General features: G+C 37.3%; 1 protein-coding gene across 1 annotated transcript in view; it reads right to left on the bottom strand.

Annotated features, from left to right (window-relative positions):
• TAFA1 (TAFA chemokine like family member 1) overlaps positions 1-8,594 on the bottom strand; it is a 399,679-nt gene that overhangs the window by 32,279 nt on the left and 358,806 nt on the right. The gene's annotated exons all lie outside the window — the stretch shown is intronic.

Here is an 8,594-nt window from a genome sequence, read left to right as displayed (position 1 = left end):
ATTTGAAGAACTAATTAAATGAATAATTTTTATTAATACGGAGGAGATGGATTGTTTAAGTTTAGAGTTTGGAGTTAGAGATATTAATATTTGTTTACTTGTATTTGAATATTAGCCTAGGTTTGGTTTGGGAAGTCCGGGGGGGTGGGGGGATGGGATATAACATTGTGTAATATCTGTGATGTATTTCTTTTTTTTTATGATGAAAATAATAAAATTTTATATTGAAAAAAAAAAAGAGAGCACATAGTCTGCAGCTGCAGAATGGGCTGGCCAACAGAGAAACTTAGGAAGGAACATCCCTAACTTCTCAGGCTATAAAGAAGATGCCTGGATGTAGCCTTACAATAAACTAGAATTAGCTTATCTGGTCGTGTTTCTGGTCTGGTTTACTTGGGAAGGCTTGACACTGGATGAGTAAATGAGGTACATATGTGAATGTTAGCCATTAAAGCCATTGCTGCAATAGGAAAGTAAGGAAAGTAAGAGACTTAGAAGATATTTCCAAGTAAAATGTTAAATTTCTGAATTTGAAATGTCTAATATTAAATAAAGCCTAATATGTATATACATGCGCATGTAAATACATTTCTATGGTGTATAATGATGATAATTTTATTTCCTGTGTCAAGTTGAGAATAGACAGACCTTTCCACCCTTCCAAATGCATCTCACAATGCAAGCTAAACCTAAAATTTTGTCATATCAACTTTAATTAACATAAAAGGTAGGATGTATTCATTTATGATGACTACCTTTTGCATGAACTTCTCAATTATTTATATTGTAATTTAAATGATTAATGAAGCCATTTCTAATAAACAGTTTATATTCATCGAAATACTATAAGCTGCAAGGGGTGTGTGTGAAGAAATATTTGATGCTGGGGATAGCTCTCATGAATAAAATATATTAGCTACTGGGGTCAAAGTTTATACGACCTTCTCCCAAGTTATGAGGGATTCCCCCCCCCCATGTAATTGTAATCTGGTATGTGATGCAGTGCACAATCTGTATCAGAAGGGGCCATTCTTGTTTGAAATAGGAAATTTGATATATAACCAGTGGTGGGATTCAGCTGGTTCGCACCGGTTCGGGAGAACCAGTAGCTAAATTTTGTTGCATTCAGAGAACCGGCTGGCTTCCAGAAGTCCAGTCTAGGCCTGGGAGGCCTGGCAGAGGCTTCCCAGGCCTAGAATGGCCCACTGGAAGTGCATGATACCACTTCTGGAAGTCCGTTCTAGGCCTTGGAGGCCCAGGCCTGCATCGAATAAGAGAACCAGTTGTTCAGGTATTTGAATTCCACCACTGTATATAACTCAAAGAACAGGATGGATCTATCTTTGGCCATCAACCACCACAGCTCAAGCTATGTTGTTAATTAACTTATAATGGAGCCAATATTTAAAATAAGAGATTGTATCTTTTGCACTACAGATAGTCCTCAACCTATGTCCACAATTGATCCCAAAATTTCTGTTGCTAACCAAGACAGTTGTTATGTGAGTTCTGCCCAATTTTATGACCTTTCTTGCCATAGTTGTTAAGTGAACTGCTGCAGTTAAGTTAGTAACACGGTTGTTAAGTGAATCTGCCTTCCCATTAACTTTGCTTCTCAGAAAGTTGCAAAAGGGGACCACGTGACTCTGCAACTGTCATTAATATGAACCAGTTTGCTGAGTGGTCGAATTCTGATCACGGGACCATGGGGATGCTGCAATGGTCATGTGAAAAATGGCCACGAGTGGCTTTTTTCAGTGCCGTTTTAGTGACTTCAGACAGACACTAAACGAATGATTGTAAGTAAAGGACTATCTGTATTACAATGTACTTCAAAGGATTCTAACCACTGCTAGACCTGTGTGCTGGAAACAATACAACTCCATCATAAATGCTAAAATAGCCTTGGTTGTTAGAAGTTGGGTGTCCATTAAGACAATTTTACACACATCTAATACATTGCAGACACTTGTTTTCAGAACCATGTCTGCCTATGGAATTAGCCTATGTACACACATTTTGGTATTACGGCATGTGGCTTTTAATTTAGTTGATTTGGAATAGTGGCATATGTTAATCTCTTGGTATTAATTACTCAAAATTGACTGGTGATTTTTCTTCTCCTCCCTCCTTTCACATTTGAACCATAGCCTCAGGAAACTGGGATTTATGCTAACTGTTGATAATTTCCATTAATATTAATTGGATCATTATAGTTACATTTTCCAAGCAAATTACCATAGTTTGAAATTATAGGTGAAAATCCATTTCCTTACGTTTCTATTTTATTTTTTAAGAGGTAATTGTTTCTGTACTCCCTCCCTGCTATGATTTTAAATTCCCTACCTTTTGTCTCACACTTTTCTTTAAATTGAAAATGCTATAGCATTACATGCAAAAAAGAATCAATCTCAGAAAGGAAAGAAGAAGAACCAAATATAGATTAAAAAGATGCCTCTCCAAAAGATTTTGAAATATGAGGAGGCTGGCTCTGCATGTAAGATTAAGGGCAGATATGTGCAGGAGATAAGTTCACATTTTACCACAGGGAAGGGGATTTTTTTTTTACTACATGGGCTATTCAAAATTCAGAAATATTTTTATCCCCTAAAGCTACAATAAAGATACATATTGCCTTCTCATTTTGAAAAGAGAAAAAATAATGAGGAAGAGAAAGAGTAAGTGCACTTAGATACTTTTTATGTCAAAAGGCCACCCCATCAAGATCTGTGCCAAACCATGATGACAACAAAATGATAATATCCACGTGGCGATGCCTCTATATTAATGCCGCCATTGGATACTTGTGTCGCAATGCATTTGTCTGAAACAAATGTATCAATTGCAACACGTTGGCAATGCAACAGGCTAGTAACCATGACAGAATGTGGCGTTGCCTTTATGCCACTCGAGTTCATGGCTTTGTGAGAATAACCAACAAGCAAAAATAAACATAAGGGAGAACATTAAGGGTACTATTTACTAATTCGCTTTTTCACCAACATTTTAGTTACCTTCAATATAACTTTATTGATAATGTAATTATATTTATTTTCCTGACTTTTGCAGGTGATATTTATAGGCTATTACATTAGAAAATTTTGTCACTTCTAAACTCTAAACCTTTGGATCACACTTGTGGCTTGAGGACATGAAATGAAGAAGGGTAGAAATAATTAATTCATTCCTCTGGCAGATACCATTGTAGTAGTGGATGAATGTAACTGGATATTGCTCTGAGTTTTAATTGGAAGCTGACTTAGATAAATCATAATAGACAAATGGTTGATAATAAATAGAAATATAACTAAAATTGTATTGGATCCAGACTTAGCAATGGTTAGACTCAAATAAATGGGCTAAGGTAGCTGATTAAGTTCTGTTGATTTTAATGGATTTACTCTAAACATGATTAAGCCTACTTTCAATTTAAGAACTCCTACACCATGATAATTAATCTCCATTTATGAAAGGCTATGTCTTAATTTTATATTTAATTTTCAAGGCAGTAATCCTAAAGATAATTAAATAGCAGGAATTAATGATGGCCATTACATTATATCATCATGTCACCTTTATCTATTAAAATCCACCTGCTGCAAATACTTCACTTATTTTTTTTTCCTTAGTAGTGAGCAATACATTCAAAAGTTGGTAGCAATTTCAATAAAATACAAACAATTCCAGTGAAATGAAGGAAAGAAAAAAAAAAAAGAGACACTTAAAGGCTGCTCCTCACATTTGGTGCTTAAGATTAAGGCTACTCCTGATTTCTTTTTAATTCAAATTATTTAAGTCTTGGTGTACAGAACTTGCTGATAGCATGAAATATTATTACCGAGCACAATTTAACTAGGAAAGATTTAATCTAGGACAACTATACTCATGAATAATTGCCTTTATTTTAAACAGGATGTCCGTAAGAGATGTTTATAATGACCATTATTGTGTCCATAATGCATTCTTTGTTTAATGAGTTGATATCTCAATTCCTTTAAGCTCCTGTGAAAAATATTGTGTCTGGAATATTCCTCAATAGGAAAATAAATGATTTTAAGTTTAGCTCAGGGGTGATAAAAATATCTCACTATTTATTAATCAAATTCTGTATTTAAAATTAATTTGTCCCCCCCCCCCTGCATTCCATCTTTTCTGATTCTCGGAGACTGTCTGGAAAAGTCCCGACAGTTTCCTTGGCAAGGTTTTTCAGAAGTGGCTTCTCCTGCTTTCTTCCTAGAGTGGAGAGAAAGTGACTGGTTCAAGGTCACCCAGTGAGCTTCATGTCCAGGTTGGGATTGAAACTCATGGCTACCTGGTTTCTGGCCTGATGCCAAACTGACCCTCAATATACATTATTTTACGTTAAAATTATTTGTTAATAGTATCTAATAAATAACTGCAATTTAATGTAAAATATGGTAAATAAGTATTAATTACAGAATGTGATTAGATTAATCAAGGGGAGAAGCAACCTAGAACTAAGGAGAAACTTCCTGACAGTTAGAACAATTAACTAGTGGAACAACCTGCCTCCAGAAGCGGTGAATGCTCCAACACTGGAAGTTGGTTTTTTTTATTTAATAATTTTTTTATTTTTTAAACCAACAAAACAAAACTACAGTCTTGGGAACACTGAACGTTTTTAAGAAGAGACTGGACAGCCATTTGTCCGAAATGGTATAGGGTTTCCTGCCTGAGCAGGGGGTTGGACTAGATGACCTCCAGGGTCCCTTCCAACTTTATTATTATTATTATTATTATTATTATTATTATTATTATTATTATTATTATTATTATTATTATTATTATTATTATTATTATTATATAGATAATAAGTTTCCCCAAGAACCAAATAAGCCCTTCACCAACCTACCCAATGAAGTAAATCAAACCAAACCAACGCTACTACAGTGCCACTTTCAAGCACCACAGTGTACCTCCAGCCTTGGTGAATAGTGCAAAATGCAGCCAGCCAAGAAAAATATAGGCTACTCCTCCTAAAATCATGTCTCCTCTGGCAAACCCAGACCCAATAAGCTCCCAGGACACCTGCCTCCACCCACCGACAGTTTTTTAGACCAGGGGTCTTCAAACTTGGCCCTTTTATGACTCATGGACCAACTCCCAAAATTCCTCAGCCAGCATGCCTGGCTGAGGAATTCTGGGAGTTGAAGTCCATGAGTCATAAAAGGGCCAAGTTTGAAGACCCCTACTTTAGACCCTGTTGTCCACTACATAAATAAATAAAAGAAAATAAAGGTCCAACAGCAGAGAGTAAAACTCTATAGAATGGAGAGACTTGCTGAGAAACAAGCTAGGTTTATGGATTCCTGGCCTCAATCTGTGCCAAGCCTGAGATGATGTTTACAGTTGTATTTTTTAAGATATTGATAAAAAGGGATCTTTTCTTCTAAAAGTGTTGCTTAGCAAATCAGTTCCAGGATTGAAAAGTTACATCTCTGTGCCATGAGCTGTATTGGGTGCAATTCTAAGGGCTGATAGTCATCTATATTCCTTGTTTGGAGCCCAGTTATCTGTGGAAATATCCCTCACCAATTGTTTCTTCAGGTCCTTCAATTAAAGAGTATTATCTAGTAGGACCAAGATTATAGGCTTTTCTCCTGTATTGCTTGCCCTTTGGGACATCATTCCCTGAAATTAGAATTGGCCCCAACTGCCAGTCTTCTGCAAGGCCCTGAAAATGTGGTTGTGTTCCTGGATTTGGGATTTCACTGGTCAGTATCCATGAGACATCTATAATTGTTAATTTTTGCCTTGTCTTCCGGTTATGTTTCCTTTTTTTTTTTGCTGGTTGTGTTTTTAATTGAGATTGATGGTGATATAATTTAAATTAATTTGTTAATTAACAATTCACTGAGATTGTTTCCAAAAGAGATTGTGACTGTGTTGTTGTCCTTAATCAACTATATAGTTGTAAGCAGTGGTGGGATTCAGCCAGTTCGCACCACTTCGGCAGAACTGGTAGCTAATTTTTTGTTGCCTAGGCCCAGAATGGACTTCTGGAAGTGGCATCCACACAGAGAACCAGTTGTTCACATATTTGAATCCCACCACTAGTTGTAAGTAAGATTCAGACTGGGATAGACAACTTGTGATAGATGTTACTGAAGACTGTTCTCAACAGTTGCTAGTATGGAAGTAGTATCTGGAAAAAATAGAATGTATCTGGAGTATTCCAAGTTGCCTAGCCTTCATTCTGCCTTCATTATTGTTAATTCTTTCATCAAAAATTAATAATCTTTAAAGTAATAACTAACCAATGGAAAACATAGTTCTATAACTGTCCACTAGTTTTTAATATTTAATGCTCAGAACCATATAATCTGGAAATCTCAAAATAGATTTTTTCCCCCAAAAGCTGCCCCAGGAAAGCAAATTGTAGGAAGATGGTTTTCATAAGAACAGTCCAATATTTCTTGAGGTGTAGATTGAACTATTATCATTTCCCACAAATACGTCTTGTGAATCTACAAATTTCCCAACCTTTCTTTCCTACCAAAGTCTCCTGTTTGGAAAAGTTAGAAAACATTCTCTTGGAAAGGCTATCTGGGGACAGAGCTCAGTTTTAATGACTCCCCCATTGAAAATCATTTAAAAAATAAAGGATAAACAAACAAACAAACAAACAAACCAGTCAAGGAGAGAAGCAACCTAGAACTAAGGAGAAATTTCCTGACAATGAGCACAATTAACTAGTGGAACGGTTGCCTTAAGAAATTGTGGGTCCTCCAACTCTGGAGGTTAGGGTTAGGGTTAAGCCACTTTCCACCACTGATTGTACTTACATTTAAATTAGATCCATTATTTTCAAAGTTGTGTTAAGACTAAAAAAAATAGCCCAGTAGATTTCACACAAATCTGCTCTCTCTTTTGGTGTCATGTAAGTGGCCACTCCAGTTAGTGGATATATGATTGCAGCTGAGAACAGGGGCAGGCATTTCTGTAGTGCAAGCTTGATTAGTTTCATTGTTTCTGAGATTATAAGCATAAAAATTAAAAATAAAGACAATAAAAGTTATTCAAGTCCACAAATTACTACATCTCCCCTTTGGCCTCAGGGGGTGAACACCTTTTCTGATTAATCAAGATGAGAATCAAAATGAGCCTTCTGATCAACTGCTTAGGTGGTCATACTTGAGCTGTAAATTATTTGCATGAATTACTGTAGATGATAAAATAGTATTTTTCTATTTTGCTTCAGAAAACAGATGCTTGCTAAATAACTCTTTTCTTAAGAACCTATTGATTATAGCCAATAGCAATTAAAACTAGAAGACAATTTAATGGTGTTAAGAAAATTTAATGGTGTTCAGTTCCTGTTCATTTACTGGATGTCCTAATCAATTCATTGTTCTAGGTAAGAGTCTATTTCAGTGAGTTTTAGTTTCTCCAAAACTGCTTACTCTGAAAATATAACATCAATAATAATTATTATGGACTGTGAAATAAATAAGAAAGGAACATTTAAAAACTGAATAGCCCAATGGGGTGACAAACGCATTAGCTTATAGCAAAACATTTTTATTTAGCTTTACACCATGATAGGTTTGTGCACTGATGAGACATAATGTCTCATCAGTATCAGTATCATTGGCTACTGTGAGAAGTAAAATATTGGATTGATATATTCATGTTAATTAATCCCATATTAATATAGATCCAACTTCTTGCACCCTTCCCAATTTTTCCTATTGATTCTAACGCAGTTACATTAGAATTCTGCTGGTAGGGAATGCTTGTGTCAACGCTGCTAACATCGGATGTTTTTGCATTGACAACAAATGGAAATGTAGCCATCTTTTACCTTTTGCTCTTAGAGTTAGATGTTGCTGGGAGGGGGGATGTGAGCAAGAGTCCAGTTAGACATAACAACACTGGACCCAGTATGAGAAACAAGGTTTTTGTAACCAGAGCTGATAAGAAATTGGTGGGCTGGAGAGCTGGGGAGAAAGCCCGTGCTTCAAGCTAATTGGGGAATGTGATTTATGACTGTTAATTGGAGGAGGAAATTGTGCTTTGATACTATATGCTCAGGGGAGGGGAATTTAGTTTTTGGCTTTGATTATGCCAGTGCCGATGCTATGCTACTCAAAATAAAGATTCTTTAAGGTAAACAATGCCTTGAAGTTCTTTGAAGAGTTTCATCTGTCGGAACCATGACAGCTTGTTAAATGCGCATGCGTGAGCGATGGCGGTCTTCGTGGGATAGCTCCGAAAACGCGGAGCCCGAAAATGGCCAAAGGGGCTAAAGGGGGCTAAAGGGGGAGCGTGGAAAGCTCCCTGAAGGCCCGGAGACTCCCCCCTTCCCCCCTGGACTGGATACGGGACACATGGGGGCGCGGGGGACGTGGAGCCGACCTGGTTTTTCGGCCTCTTCGGCCTCTTCGGCTTCCCCGGCCTCCGTCCTCGGCGGTCCCGTTGGTGGTTTGTGGGTGGCTTTTCCGGTGATTTTTGGGGAGGACAACTCGGCCCGAACCGCTCTGCCCGGACCATCTGGCTGCGGAGATGCCCCTGGAGGAGGTAGCGGCCTGGGCGGCCCGTATGGCTTCTCCTTACGGGAGATGGCCCGGATG

The sequence above is a fragment of the Protobothrops mucrosquamatus genome, unplaced genomic scaffold (genome assembly GCF_001527695.2).
Source record: "Protobothrops mucrosquamatus isolate PMUCROS unplaced genomic scaffold, P.Mucros_1.0 scaffold290, whole genome shotgun sequence".
Taxonomy (NCBI): domain Eukaryota; kingdom Metazoa; phylum Chordata; class Lepidosauria; order Squamata; family Viperidae; genus Protobothrops; species Protobothrops mucrosquamatus.
This window is presented reverse-complemented; position numbering and strand designations above follow the sequence as displayed.